Consider the following 14,025-nt stretch of genomic DNA (forward strand, 5'->3'; position numbering starts at 1 on the left):
TTTTGGATTATCTAATATCTGTATTTGCACTGAGCAGATGTTTTGTTGCTTTCATGGAAATGCAAGGCTGTTTGTGAAAGGTTACACAAGTAAAACAAATGCCAAGCTGCTGATCTGTTTCTCATTGCCAGCCTGTTTTTCTTCAGCAACAATCTGCTAATAGAAGTTGTGGTACAAGAGCAGCTGTGTACAGTACAGGAGGACAATCTGGCTTCCTTTGTTGCATGGTGAGAGAGCATGGGCTTTCAAGTTTTGTTGGAAGTTGATTATCTGGAATTAGAAATGAGGCAGTAGATGAAGCCCCAAAGAGGGTAAACTGCAGCTTTCACTTTTAGTAGAGGTGTAACATGTTGAAGCTGGGAATTGTCTGCAAGTTCTGACTTGCATAATTGGCAGTCTGTTAAGCCTTGGGTTTCTCATCCATCAGGCAACCCAACAATCCTTGAAGTAAGTCCTTGAGTGTGTTTATGGAGAGGGTGAGGGTGGGTAATGTTTTTCAGCAAGCTCAGGTATGGATGTGGATACATTTTCCCTGAGTTCTGGATGTTAAAAGTAGCATTGTTAAAGCGAGACAAAGGACTGTATTGAGGGAGTCGGGGGGGGGGGGGGGCACAACTTGTTTTGCAGTCTTTCATTGCTGCTCTCTGAATATCTTCCTTGTAAAGGATGGGAGGAGGCATTTGCTCTTTCTGAGTGTAAGGGAGGGAGAATGAGGAAGGTGTTGGAGACAGCAGGCAGTAAAGTGGAACTGAGCAGCTTTCCACACTAATGGTCATATGAGCAGATGATAAGACATACTCATTCAGGTTTTAGGCTGTATCATCTTCCCCACTCCTTTCTGCACAGTCCCTTGGGCCAGATAATTTGACTCGAATCAATACTGCTCTTTGCTCAAGGGTATTCAAGGATTACAGTGGAAGCAACACAGTGATAAGGAGCTAATTTTACGTGGAAGAGGACATAATGTTTTGGCCATGTGCTCTCCATTTGTTTCTTACAACCTAATTTTGAATGATCACACTGCGTTGTGTTTTGTTGTTGTTGTTTGTTTTTTTTTTTTTCCCCCCTCCCCATGGTTCTGAGTGAGAAAGTGAAGAAAAGGGATTACAAGAAAAACAAGCTGCTTTTTTTCCTCCTTGAGGTTTTTAATCAAAGGTAACACAACCTGTGTGGGATGAAATGATCCTAATTGTTACTAAGCTGATTAAATATTTATAAAACAAGGGCTATATTATATTTATAGCTCTTCTGTCTGGAAAATGTAAATATATTGATGATTTTATAGATTTTTCTTTCCTTGCTCAAATAATGAGTACTAGCATTCTTTGTCTTAAGATGCAAATATTGTCTGAATTTCTAAATGTTAGAAACTTCAACATTTTAAACTTGCAACATTATTAAATGAAAAATGGTCCTTTAATTTGTTGGGGAATGAAGATCCAGATAAAGTTCTGTGTGCTTGTTCATCCCTATTAAGATTTTAAGAACAGCTCCAGATCTTTTGATCAGTTGTGCTTACATTATCTTGAGTAGGCACTTGGATCCCTTCTAAAGTAGAAAGGCAGAAAAGACCTGCAGTATTTAAAGACTGGAAAAAAGATTTCTAATAATGAGACATAAGGAGATTTTTTTTTTTTAGCTTCTCAGAAGGTCAAGAGGTGAATATAATATCTAGCTAATCAAGTTAAAAAAAGGGGGGAAGAAGAAAGCTATAATCTTAACAGAGAAAGGATAACAATCATAATTGGAAACATAAATGGATGTTAAACCTAGGAGGTTTCAAATATTCAAAGGACGTGCGTTTTAACAATGGATGTGATCAGCCATTGAAACAAATTACTGGAGCAAAATAACTGATTTTTCTTTCTTGTCAGATATACAAGTTAAAACCAGATGCCTTTCTGGAAGGTGTGCTTTAGGCTCATTAAGCTTTGGGTTCACTACGGGGGTAACTAGATGGAAGGCAGACAAGAACTGAAGGCTGGTTCTGACCCCAGAGCCTACCGCTCTGGTTACTGTGGTGTGCTGGCATAGAGCGTACCTGAGCATCTTGGGTCTGGTAGCTCATTCTGTGGCCTGCGCCTAATTGCCCCTGCTTCCCCGAGGGCCCCTGGAAAGGAGCTCTGGACAGGGGCAACCACCCTACCTTGGCTGCTGTCTTCTGTGGGCTCCCGAGCGGGAGGTAGGTGGCTGCATCGTCCACTGCACGTGCAGTGTCTTTGATTTGTGCAATCCCAGTAAATCAGGCTTTTCAGGGAAGCGTCGGGTAGGTACTGTGGTGTACAAGCCTAGCGTGCCACTGGAGGAAACGTGTGAATCATCCGGTGGAAAAGTTGGGCGTTACCTGTGTACATTTTGTCTCTGCTCCAAATGTCTTCTGGCGTTGTTGGTTGGGGTATGAAGAACGTTTTTGAGAGTACACCTGCACTGGAAGAAAGTCAAGTGTAGTTACAGGCAAAATGTGTTTTTCACCAGTATAGCTTGTTTTGCTTGGACAGCTCAGAGGCACGGGTGAGGGGTGACTTCTGAAATGCGCGCGCAAAGCACAGGTTTCATAGGAAGTGCTGTGTCTACAGTAGCAGCCGCTCTTCGCTAGCATGCTGTATTTGTGTAGGCAAAATATCTTCTCGGATCAAAAAAGCACACATTTTCATTGTGAAATAATTAGAATATGTAAGCTATGAAAACCATAGTGGGAACGCAACTATTTAGTTTATCTACAAGGTTAAAACAGATGAAGTCAACCCCAGGAAGGGGTGTGCAATGCTGATTGTACCTACCTGGCAGATCTTGTCTCTATGTAAATTTTAAGCTATGATAAGTATTCCATATTTTGTCTTGTCTTTAAAACTGCTGTCCCCCAACAAACCATTATCGGTGAAGACAAAGCAATAGTCATATGGGGCGAAAGATAAGAGGAGCTGCGCATTACCTGCATGCTGCTAACAGCTGAATCCATGCAGATTTAGTCCTCCTCCAACTGGCTGTTTAAAAGGTACAGTTTTATCTGAGGAGGCTTGTTTTCTGAAGCACTTCCTGAATCCTCGGACAGTGAAGCATAGTTTCTTGTCCCTTTTCTTTTGGTGTAGGAAGTAAGCAGTCTTTGTTTAGCGCTCTCCCCTGCCCTAGACCTTCCCTCCTCCATTAGACAGACCAGAAGGACTTGATGGGCTGCAGTGCCGATGGCTGTTGAGAGGCCTGGGATTACAGGGCAATGGGTGTCTGTCACTGCTCAGCTGATTGATAGCAGGGCCTCTCTTCCCAGCAGTATTATTTCTGTGTTTATTCTATGTTTTGGCATGCACCCAAATTGTGATGGATGTAGGTATTGACTTTAACTATGTGGATTTTTACCTGTTTCTTTATAAATTTGGTCATAGGGAAAGGCAAGCAGAAAGATACTTCGTACAAGAATTGCTAGTCAACAGGCGTACAAGCAGTAGTGTTAGTAGTATAGCTGTGGTCAGGTTCCAAATATGCATGAACACTTGCATATGCAAACAAAGCAAAGCCTAATTTGTGGAATAAAATATTTTATTACTTTCAGAAACAGCAATAGCAATGTGCTTTGAATGTTTTCTCATTAAAAGCAACAACTACACTTTCGTATGATAAAAGGATTCTTTTCAAAATTTGCATTTAGTTGGCCATGTGTTCATTGTATAAATGTAGAGCATGTATTGGGAAGAAAATTCAGATTTTCTTCTACCCTGTAGAGCTAAAATACCATGCCCTCATCCCAACTCCTCCCTGGCCCTCTAAGGAACCTGCATCATATTGATCGTGATTCTCGAAGAGGTTGAGATCCAACCTTTTAATTTTCAGTTTAATATAGCACTTGAACACACACACAAATTCTTTTGAAGCTGATCAGTTTTACATGCGTATCGTAACAGCCTGGTTGGATTGGGAAGACTGGAACTGGATCCTTAACAGCATTCGTATGTTCTTTTAGGTTTAGCATGTAGGAGAGCAACTGGGAGCAGAATCTATATTCTGTATTTTACCATCCTCCAGCCAAAGAAATGAAAAACTGAATCCTGAAGTATAATCAGAAGCTTGAATGTGGAGCGCAAATTGATATACCAAGGTTAGCTTTTGAGTGCTTAATTTCTTCTTAGCTGTTCTGTGTGTTCTTTTAATGTGGCTGTTGCTCAGGCGTGGTTACCCTGAGCTGGCTCACTCTTTCAGAGAGATGTGTGTACAAGTAAAATGATATGATCTGTTCAGAAGAATTTTGCATGGTTCATACTTCTGGCCAACCTATGGAAAAGCTTGTAAAGTTTAAATGACATTTTCAATAATGTGCTATGTTTTGTTCCTGGTGCTTCTGGTTAATGTGTGCGAACTAGAAGTACGTCCTATTTCTTCTTTTGTCAGATGTTCACCTATCCGTTTTATGAAAACATCAGGAGAAACTCCTCGACAATCCCCTTTTCTGTTGAATACACATTTAAAAGTGAATTCTTTTACTGAAGTTTTAAGGAGATTTTGGAATCAGCATGCCAATTTTTTATTCCTGCTTTACGGTCTCGTTTTACAGAAAGTTAAGGCAACTGCGGTAAAGACAAGGGAAGAATAATAGTGAAGAAAGCTGAAGGAGAAAAGTTAATACCTGTTTCATAACGCTAACAAAAATAAAGCTATTGAAGTGAAAAATAACTGTTCCTTTACCAAAGTAAAAACAATGAAAAGATTGATGGTGCTGCCCATGTGTGGGTGTGTACGTGTTTATGTAATGTGGGAAAAATTTTCTAACAAACTAAGAATAGTGGTTAAATGTTTGTCTTCTTGGTAGTATCCTAGTCATGATGCAATTCTCAGCAAAATGTACTATAATTATACAGGGAAGTTGCTATTTGCATAATGGAACACAATGTATTTTCCCTAGTTTCAAATCATATTTAGAGCAGAACGTCAAAAGAGAAAGGTTCATGTACTGTATATTGGAGCACATTTGCTTGATGCATATAATGTACCTTCAAAGTGCAGAAGTAGCTCAAGGTGCAGGATGAATACATATTTTAGTATTCACTTTCACCTCCCCAATAAGAAGCCTAGAAAAAAAGCTAAAATACTTCAGGTAGTGTGTATCACTGAATTTAGATAAAATTTGATATCTAAAAATTGATATATATCTATCTTGCTTTAGAGAGGGGCTCAATTTCACTCGCACCTCAGAGGAAGTAGTGGCAGAGTCGAACTTCCGAGAAGTCTGGAGTCATCCTTCCCCTTTTCTGTTATCACGTAGTATTTGTCTCTCCTCTGGCACTCGCCTGCCTGTGCTCGCAGTAACACTGCAACTTCAGGGCCTTTTCCTAGTCATGAAGCAATTTTCATCAAGTATTTGAAAAAGATGTCTTTGCCATGTTCCTGGTAATGGTGTTTCTTAGTAGCTAAGTAGGAGTTATGGTACTATGACAGTATCACCCATTGGTCCTAGTCTCCATATGTATTGATATGGACAAGGTCCTGAAAGCAAGTAGTTTGGGAAAAGTATGCAAAACAAGGCATGTAAAATATAGATTATAGTAATTTCTTTTTTTTTTTTTTGGCTGTGGAATTGGTGCAGAGACTTATTTAGCAAAGTTCACGCAGAATAGTCTTGGTAAACACAGTAGTGTCCTCTCCTCAGTTTCCATCCAGTACCTTAAGTGCGACTTCTGTGCTTGAGAGCAGGCAAGGCTAATTTTCTCATTGCATTACTAGAACATGACAAATGGCAATCTTGTCAAACCAGAATGGCAAAGCTCATTTGTTAGCCAGTGCTTTTCTTTGTTTCCTAGTAAATAAACATCCATTCAAGAGTTGTAATGGACTGTGGGGGAAAAGGTGTAAAACCAGCCATAGAACAAATTCTAGGCAAAATGGAGATTTTAAACAAGACAGCATCACAAAAGCTTTATATACAGCAGTGTTGCTCAAAGACAGATCTGTGCTTAATGGTGTTATTTTTAAACCCATGTCTCTTTTTCTCCATGATTGGCTTAAACTCAGGGCTCTTCCATTGTGCATTCTACCATTTCTTTTCTTTTTCCTTGATCAGATGAGATTTGCATTCATAGAAGTTTCCTTTATTTTATGGTATTTCTCTCTCAAGATGTAATCCGTGGTTGCCTCTTCACCAGGGTTTACAGCAGTGCAAGCATGTCACAGTAATAAAAATATTTGTGTCCTGTAAAGCAATAATCTAGCCGTAATTTGGAAGGCAGTTCTGTCTTAAGTAGACCTTCTTGTGACCTCTGTATGCTTCCAGGAGGGGCTTTTTAAAAAATTGGTTTCAAATATTCTGAGCCTAAAAAGGAAACTTCTGATGGTTTGAGATAATTTAAGTAGTTGTGTTTTATATTATTTTTTTTATAGAGAAGTGATATTTTACATAAATTTTACTCTTTTGGGTGTTCTTTGAGTTTTTTTTTTTCTACTATTAGCATGATTTCATTCAGTAGCTAGCTTAACTTGCTTTTGAAGAAATGTTATTTAGAAACAATGAATATGATATAAAACCAACAATCCTATGTATACAGGCTTTTTAAATCCACCAGTTCCTATTGAACTAGACCAGTGTGCTCCCAGTGTATGTTAGTGTAGTGCCTGAAAAAAGTGTATGGTAGTCTTAACCTTAAATTGTATTATCCTGCTACTTTTTGTCCAAATCTGTCCAGACCCTGTGGGAGAGGGTTGACCTCAGGATCATATGATCGTGTTGGGTTTTGTAAGATGCTTGAAGTTTCGTATGATCAAAGTGTGAGATTCAATTCAAATGGGTAAGTGAATGCACTTAAGCCATTTTCTTTATCAGAAAAGCAAAGCATGAAAACTGGCTGTATTTTTGTAACAAGTATTAGGAAAATTACAAGCAGGTTACTTATGCCACACAGTTTTGTGTGGCTGTGCCTATGTAAGTGTATGTCCCACATGCAGCCGAGCTCTCACCTGGGCAAGGCTGACAAGCACAGCCAAGACCCAAGACAGCGCTGCTGTGAGAATATTATGGGTTCTTGTGTCTAACATCTTGATTATAACTAAGCGTCCAGAATTGTGCTGTAAAATTTCAAGTTTTTTTCAGTAAATTTACAAACAACATACTGAAAAAGAACTGTTAATGTTTTCAAATGGTTCAATGCTTAATCAGCGGTATGTTAGGTTTGAGGATTCCTCAAATGCAAGATCTTTATGCTTTTACTTCCATGACTGTTTGAAATGCAGCTGTGTAACTTCAGCAGAGGTGACTCCCTGTGACAGACTACTTGTTAGAGTCTTTTTGTAGCCCTGTGTCCATCTCCAGTGCACGCCTTTACATGCACACTGACCAAACAGGTTTTACATTAGAGCTGTGAAGTGGCCCCTCCTCTGGGTTGAGCTGCCGCAATGTAAACAGTACTTACACAGCTTTGCAAGGCTGAACTACTGCTGGAAATTTTTTCATGTTTCATAAATTTGAACTATTTCAGATTTTAAGTTAGGTACTTTATGGCATCGTGCGTGGCAGCAATGTTATTGGCCTCCTGTCACTCTGATCTGTGCTGAGCCTGCGAAGTATTAAGAAATCAAATTAGCTGGGATGCAGCATGTGTGTTTTGAGTTGTATGCGGAATGCAAATGTGCACTGGTCTGGGTGTGAACCAAGTTAATTTTGTGACTTCTGGATTTTGTGGTCCTGCTCTTCAGAAGTAGTAGCTAAGGAATTACTCTGTAAGTGCCAGGAATTACAATGAATAGTTTCCCCTGTTTAATCTTGCATAATGTAAGCTCTGTGTGTTATGTTTTGTAATGCATGCCTGGAGAAAAAGCTCCTAGAATAAATTTCATACTTATTTCATGAATTGTTTTTCCCTCATGCTGTCATCTAAACATGATGTTACCACATAAAATAATTTGCTGTACTGAAATGAAGCCATTCTTAGCACCAAGGAGGAGGGAAACGTATATTTCCTTAGTGGCTCTCCATCTGTCTGGGAAAACTCTGCAAGTTCACTCCCAGCATCTCCCCTTTTTCATTCTATGCCATTCCCACCCAAGCGTAGATAGTCCTGACCAATAACAGCGCTGACACAGATACCCTCCTTTTCTGTGCTGATTACACCTTTGACTCCTTAGTCTAGAGTTCAATGCCAATTTGCAATTAGGGTTTTGTTTTCCTTGCCATATTTACCTAAGTCTGTGAAAACAGTAGTTGTGTTGTAAAACTTACAGGGGGAGTTCTATATATCTGTAGCAAGTAGCTCTGAATATGTTAAACAATCACTGGGGAGAACTTCTTAGCCAAGTTTTAGAAGTTTTACCTCTTTATATGAAGCTTGAGGTCCAGTGTATTTGGGGGAGGGAAGGGAAAAGAACAGGAGTTTTTCATTTTAGCTTTTCTGTATGAAATGCATATTGCACTAATGCTTCCCTGGAGCGCAGCCTAGTTAAACTTCAAAATTAGGGCAAGAAAAAAAAAAAGGAATGGTAAAATGCAAGATGAAATTCTCCCTTGTGTTATCTCTAGAAAGGAACTACCAGTGGCTGCAATGGTATAAATTAAGCATCTCAATCTTTACAGTACACTGTGAGCACCCCATGCAGCCTATCAGCAGGTATGCTGCTTAATAAGACTTCATCCTCTGACTTAATCTGTGAGATACATGTGTCGAAAGACATCCTTTTGGGCACTCAGAATGATAAATGCATTAGCTTCACTGGCACATCTTTACTTGTTTGTGTTTTCTTCTCTCCTCATTCCCCACTGAAAGAAAAAAAGGGATTTCATCCCGTTTGAGGTAGACGTTGCCTGTCACTTGAGCTTCACTGTCACCTGGAGCTATTGCTAGGCTTTTGCCCAGCAAAGTTTGTCTATATGGAAGACAGTTTTATGAGGGTGATGGATTTGAGCTGTTTATTTGCAAATATTTTCCAGTTTATTGTTCCTTTATATAGTAGTACCAAGCATATTGTTTTGCAAACTAGAAAGAGGAAAACTCTCTGCCTCCTGAGGCTGTGTCATTGTGATGTTTTATTATTTTGGAATGAACTGTGTAAGAAAGGTACCATATAGGGACTGCTTCATCCGTTACTGAAATAAGGTGCTATATAATGGTATACGACACCTTAGTACAGAAAGCAAAGAACCTTTTCTGTTGAAAGCAGGGGAAACTTTAAGCAGAATGCAGTAATCTTGTAACTTGCCTAGGATTCAGAATAATAACTTTTAAAAACAGAAATTATTTTTGTAATAGTGGTAAGTTTTCAGGGATACTACAAACTAAGGTCTGAATCTGATATTTTTCTCCAACTCCACGGCAATTCCTCGACTCAGAGTCTACTTGCCACAAACTCACCTGGAACAGCTGCTCAGGAAACAAGTGTCCTGCTGGTGTGTGTTTTGCAGAGGGCTTCTGTCACTTGAGGTGGGCTGACTCAGGATGACTGATTGAAACGCAGGTGATAGAAATCAACTCTGCCCCCTATTTCACATCACTTTTCCATGTAGAGTCTGAGCATCAGCATCCCATCCTTTCTTAATGGTTCTCGGGTACTTGTTCAATGCTGGTAGAGTTGAGTATCGCCTGCTGAGCTGCTGCTATTGCTGCTTCCTTCAACGCATTCACGTTCTTGAGCTCTCATCCATACACACTTCTTGATGAACCTGGCTTAACTTGACATTTCGGGGGATTTCAGAACAATAGCTGTGCCTACACATATGCCAGGCATACAGTACCTTTGAGATCACGATTTCTCTGTTCGGTACATACAGCAGCATTCACTTTCCTTTTTCATTTTTTTTCCTTTTTCTTTTTTTAAGGAAAGTGATACTTGATGAACCCTTGGTTCTTCTCATCTTTTGCATCCTTTCCAAAATGCTGTAATATAAACGCTTTGGAGTTGCTGGTGAAGCTTTACTGATATTTTGAGCTATTTTGCTGTTCTTGCTGCAATTGATTGCTTGTTTCTCATGTTATGGATTAGGTGAGAATCTCATGTACAGGTGAGAATATCATGTACCACTTTTTCTCTCTGCCTATTGCAGAAAAAACCCTCCACAGTATTGACGAAGCCAACGGTGGTGGTTGCAGGATAGGCACTGACTTGTTACCAGACCTTTCAATAAAGCAGCAAATATAGGCACCTTGTCACTTACAAATGTGCTGCTTTTAAGCTCAATCTTTTATGCGCAAACTTTCTGCAATGTGTGTGGCCACCGTTGACAAGGCTTGTATCACAACACTCTGTGTGGTCAGGAAGACCAATTCCTCCTGCTATTATCTCAAGAGTGGAGCTGAAAGTATAGCCTTGAAATCTTTTATTTCCCCCTTCTCTATGACCACCTCCAAACTACTTTTGTAGAGACTGAGACAACTTTGACTCCAGTCTGTCTTCTGTCCAAAATCCATGCCTTACTGTCTATACGGAGCGGAGCTGCTCATGCCATCTCTGCTGCTATGTGAGGATGACAAAATGGAGAGCAAATGTAATCTCAGTATAAATACTGCATAGAGGCAAGCTAAAGGATAAAATGTTTTCATTGCTGATTTTAAGTCGTTCTAGAGACCTGGGGATGCACCGTGAGGTAACTAGAAAGGAAAAGGTGGTAGCAGGGCACACTAAAGTTAAACAAAGGGGCTAATTAGCTAGCAAAATTGAAATGTTGTATGCCAGGCAGGGACACACAATAAACTTCAGTTTAATTTAGAACAGAACTTTACAATCTGATGTTACAAGGCCTCATTTCTATACATATAAATGCTGAATTGTACCTTAATCAGAATAATGGTTATGATTATTTTTTTTCCCCTGACATTGTTTACTTGTCTGGGTTGATATGACTTGCTTTCTTTGCCAAACCTCTGGGTACTAGTATACTTCCCTGTGGTGGCTGCTTTATGCTTCATTTTTATGAAACCCTAAAAGGGGCAAATAAATATGTAATTGTTTAACTGCTGCTTATAACATCATTATAAATATAGAGCATTATTCATAAAATTTATAAATACCATTCCTTGGCTTGGTGGCTGGGATCAGCGTAGAAGACTTTCCGTCAGTGTACTATAAGCACATACAGTCATGTGTAAGTGGTGGGAAACGGGGCTCCGCTGTTCCCAGTGTACTGTTTTGTGCCCTTACTCTGTGCCACTGGTGATGTTACTGTTTTGCTGATGTGTCTGTAGGACTGATAAAAGTCATAAAGCTGTTGGTAGGTCCATTCACAAGTATTTCTGTTAACGTTTTAGTGATTATTTCAATACACAACTCTGTGACCTTTCAAGCCTGGCTGGTGGGTAAGGGATGTGCTAGCAGCAGTTTGCCACTGCTGAAGCACACTTGTGCTAAGGTCGGATCCAACCATTGTTACATGCAGAGTAAAAAAAAAAGCAAGTGAAAAAGAAGCTACCGATGGATGTAAGTAGGCAGGCTATCGGATGGCTGTAGACACACCCTTGAGGAAGGGCAGATATGCATCCTTCAGAATATGCATACGTAGAGATCAGACCAGTAGCTGTGTTCAAATAAATACGTTGCTTTTAGATCAAGTACTGCTCTTGCTGGATGCAGCAGCTTTCAAGTAAACCTATTTGTGTCTTCACATGTGCTCTGAATCTTGTTAAAGTGTGAGAATCTGTACTGCACATGTGTTTTAAATTACTTATGTTGATGCCGTATAAATAAAGTGTATGTGCTTAGGTTGTGCTTCCTATAATAACCTTGTTTCACTTTTATTATTTTGGAGCATTTAAAATTGACTTTGAGATGATGGGTTTTCCCACAACTTCTATAAAATCCAGTACTACAGGTGAACTGTAGCGTGCAGTTGATCCAAAAAAGGGGATACTGCTTGAATGAAGGAAAACTGATAGGTGGAGGAAAGGCTGGAAAGGGTGCTGTGGAGATGGATGGTTGAGGAAAGTGCCGGTTTGATGCAGAAGCTAACAGCATAGAGAAATGGGTCATTTATCTGGGTAAAAGTAAAAAGATATCAGGTTTAAAGATTATTTCAGTTGATCTATCAGGTTTAACAGAAGATCATCGGTTCCTAACCTGTGTGAGATCATTGAAGCTCCATCTCTGAAGAGCAAATGTTTAGCTGTCAGAGTCACAGAGAGGCCAGCTTTCCTAATACAACTGTAACGCCACAGAGCTGTATTTATTTTGGTTTGACCCCTGGATTTTTCTTTAATTTACTTTGGATAGACAGATTTTTATTAAAACTTAAGCTGCTTTATATCACAGGCTTGTTGTTTTTAGGGTGTTTTTTTAACAAACAAAATTCTCTCTGTGCGGATTTCACTGGTGAACGAAACGAGGGCAACTGCCCTCTTGGCAGGTGTCCTTCCTGCGTTTGCCAGGACTGTTGCTTTTTAATATTACTGTGACAAGTCTCTGTTACTTAGGGAAAAGATTGAGCGAGCATCAGGTTTTTCAAGGGTTGGATAATCTTCTGTATGAAGCACCGGGCTGCAGAGTGGAAAGCTGAGCTGTGTTCAGCTGCAGGCTTCCTGTGTGCTATCAGCAAAATCATTAAAACCCCCTCTTAAGTGGATTGCTTGGAGAGTGGGAATAAAAATACCTCCTTCTTCACAAGGATGTGGAGGCCTAACTTGGATGTGCGACTAAAAGACAGCGTGTGACTGACAGGCACCGCGGCCTGGGTGGGTGCTTTGCGACTGGCGCGTTGTTCCTCCAAGTTGCATCACGTGGCTGTGGTTCCTTGGGCTTGTGCCAACAGCAGCAACGTTCCCACCCGCTTTGACCAAGTGATGCTGGGTTGGTGACGGCAACAATGGCATGACTTGTGCTAGGTTTAATTCAACAAGTCTGATGGCCTCCTATTTACAGGGGAAGATGCCTGTTTAGTAAATGAACCGGAGAGCTTGGCCAATACCTGTCTGGGGAACTGTCCCTTCTGCCTGCAGCCGCTGTTGCAGATGTACCTGAAATGGCAAAACCACTGTTTTCTCTGAGATGTCACGGGTCAGGTTTTAGTGTGCCAGAATAAGTGACGTCCTCAGGGCTTTGTGTTCTAGGTCATGTAATGCCACGCCCGTCACATTTTTTGTTATGATTTGGCTCTAAATGCTACATCAGCAAGCCGTGGGCACAGCTGCCTGTCCAAAAGGTGTGTGCTTGAGTGATGGTTACATGGCGTGGCTAACGAGCTGGACGTACAGTGCCTTTCTAAGGTCTGTTAGGAAAACTCATGGCAAAGTGGTTTCTCCACGTGAAACTGCTGGTGTGTCTCAGCGGACCTCGTGTTTGGGGACACTGCTTAATCACTCGTCTTTTGAGGACCATTACCCAAGTGCCTGCTCTTAGCTCTGGTCATAACAGCAAGGTGCCTCTTGCTGTTTATGGTTTTACGCTTCTTCACCCTTCCTCTGTTTAGACCCCTCTGATAAAGGTCTTGAGGTCATTGCTGGGCTGACAGTCACTGTGTAAAACTGTGTTTCAGCAGAGTGCATCTAGCTCTGCTCTTGGGGCTAGCCCGTGCCCTTATTTGTCACAGAGCCCTGAGAGAGCAATGCAAAGCCTTGCTTGTGAAAGGTGTCATTATTCCCATTTCTCGCTGGGCGTCCAGCATGGCCCTGTTACAGATGGGGCCTGTACTGCAGACACCAACAGCAGCCGTGTTTGCCCCGTGTCCTGTGGCATCGCTGTCCTAGCAAATCTACTTTGTCGTGCTTACTTTCTGGCTGCCAGAAGAAGTGGCAGAGGATTTTATTGTTGATGGTGGCGCTTGTGTTGGACAGCGCTGCTTTGGTGGACTCGCCAGGGCCAGGGCCGGGGTGCTTCCTCCCTGCCGCTTGCAGACCTGCTGCCGCCCCGCAGCTCCTCGCAGCGAAGCCCTGCCCGGCGCCCAGGGCCGAGGGAGAGGCGAGGGTTGTATAACCCCGGGCCGGGGCGGCGCGGCAGAAGCCCCGGCGGAGCCCGGGGGCGGCGCCCTGGCCCCAGCCGCGGCCTCCTCCGGCCTGAAAGGGCCGATTCAGGGGCAGCGCCGGGCCGGGCGCCGAGCGGCGGCGGGCGGGGGAGCCGCGGAGGCCGCCCGCCCCC

The 14,025-nt window shown here is 41.6% G+C and overlaps 1 protein-coding gene across 7 annotated transcripts in view; it reads left to right on the forward strand.

The window, feature by feature from the left end:
• Positions 1 to 14,025, forward strand: part of MOB2 (MOB kinase activator 2) — a 121,043-nt gene that overhangs the window by 74,132 nt on the left and 32,886 nt on the right. The gene's annotated exons all lie outside the window — the stretch shown is intronic.

Source organism: Nipponia nippon, unplaced genomic scaffold (genome assembly GCF_047370975.1).
Source record: "Nipponia nippon isolate SJK-2023a ecotype South Korea unplaced genomic scaffold, ASM4737097v1 scaffold_10, whole genome shotgun sequence".
Taxonomy (NCBI): Eukaryota; Metazoa; Chordata; class Aves; order Pelecaniformes; family Threskiornithidae; genus Nipponia; species Nipponia nippon.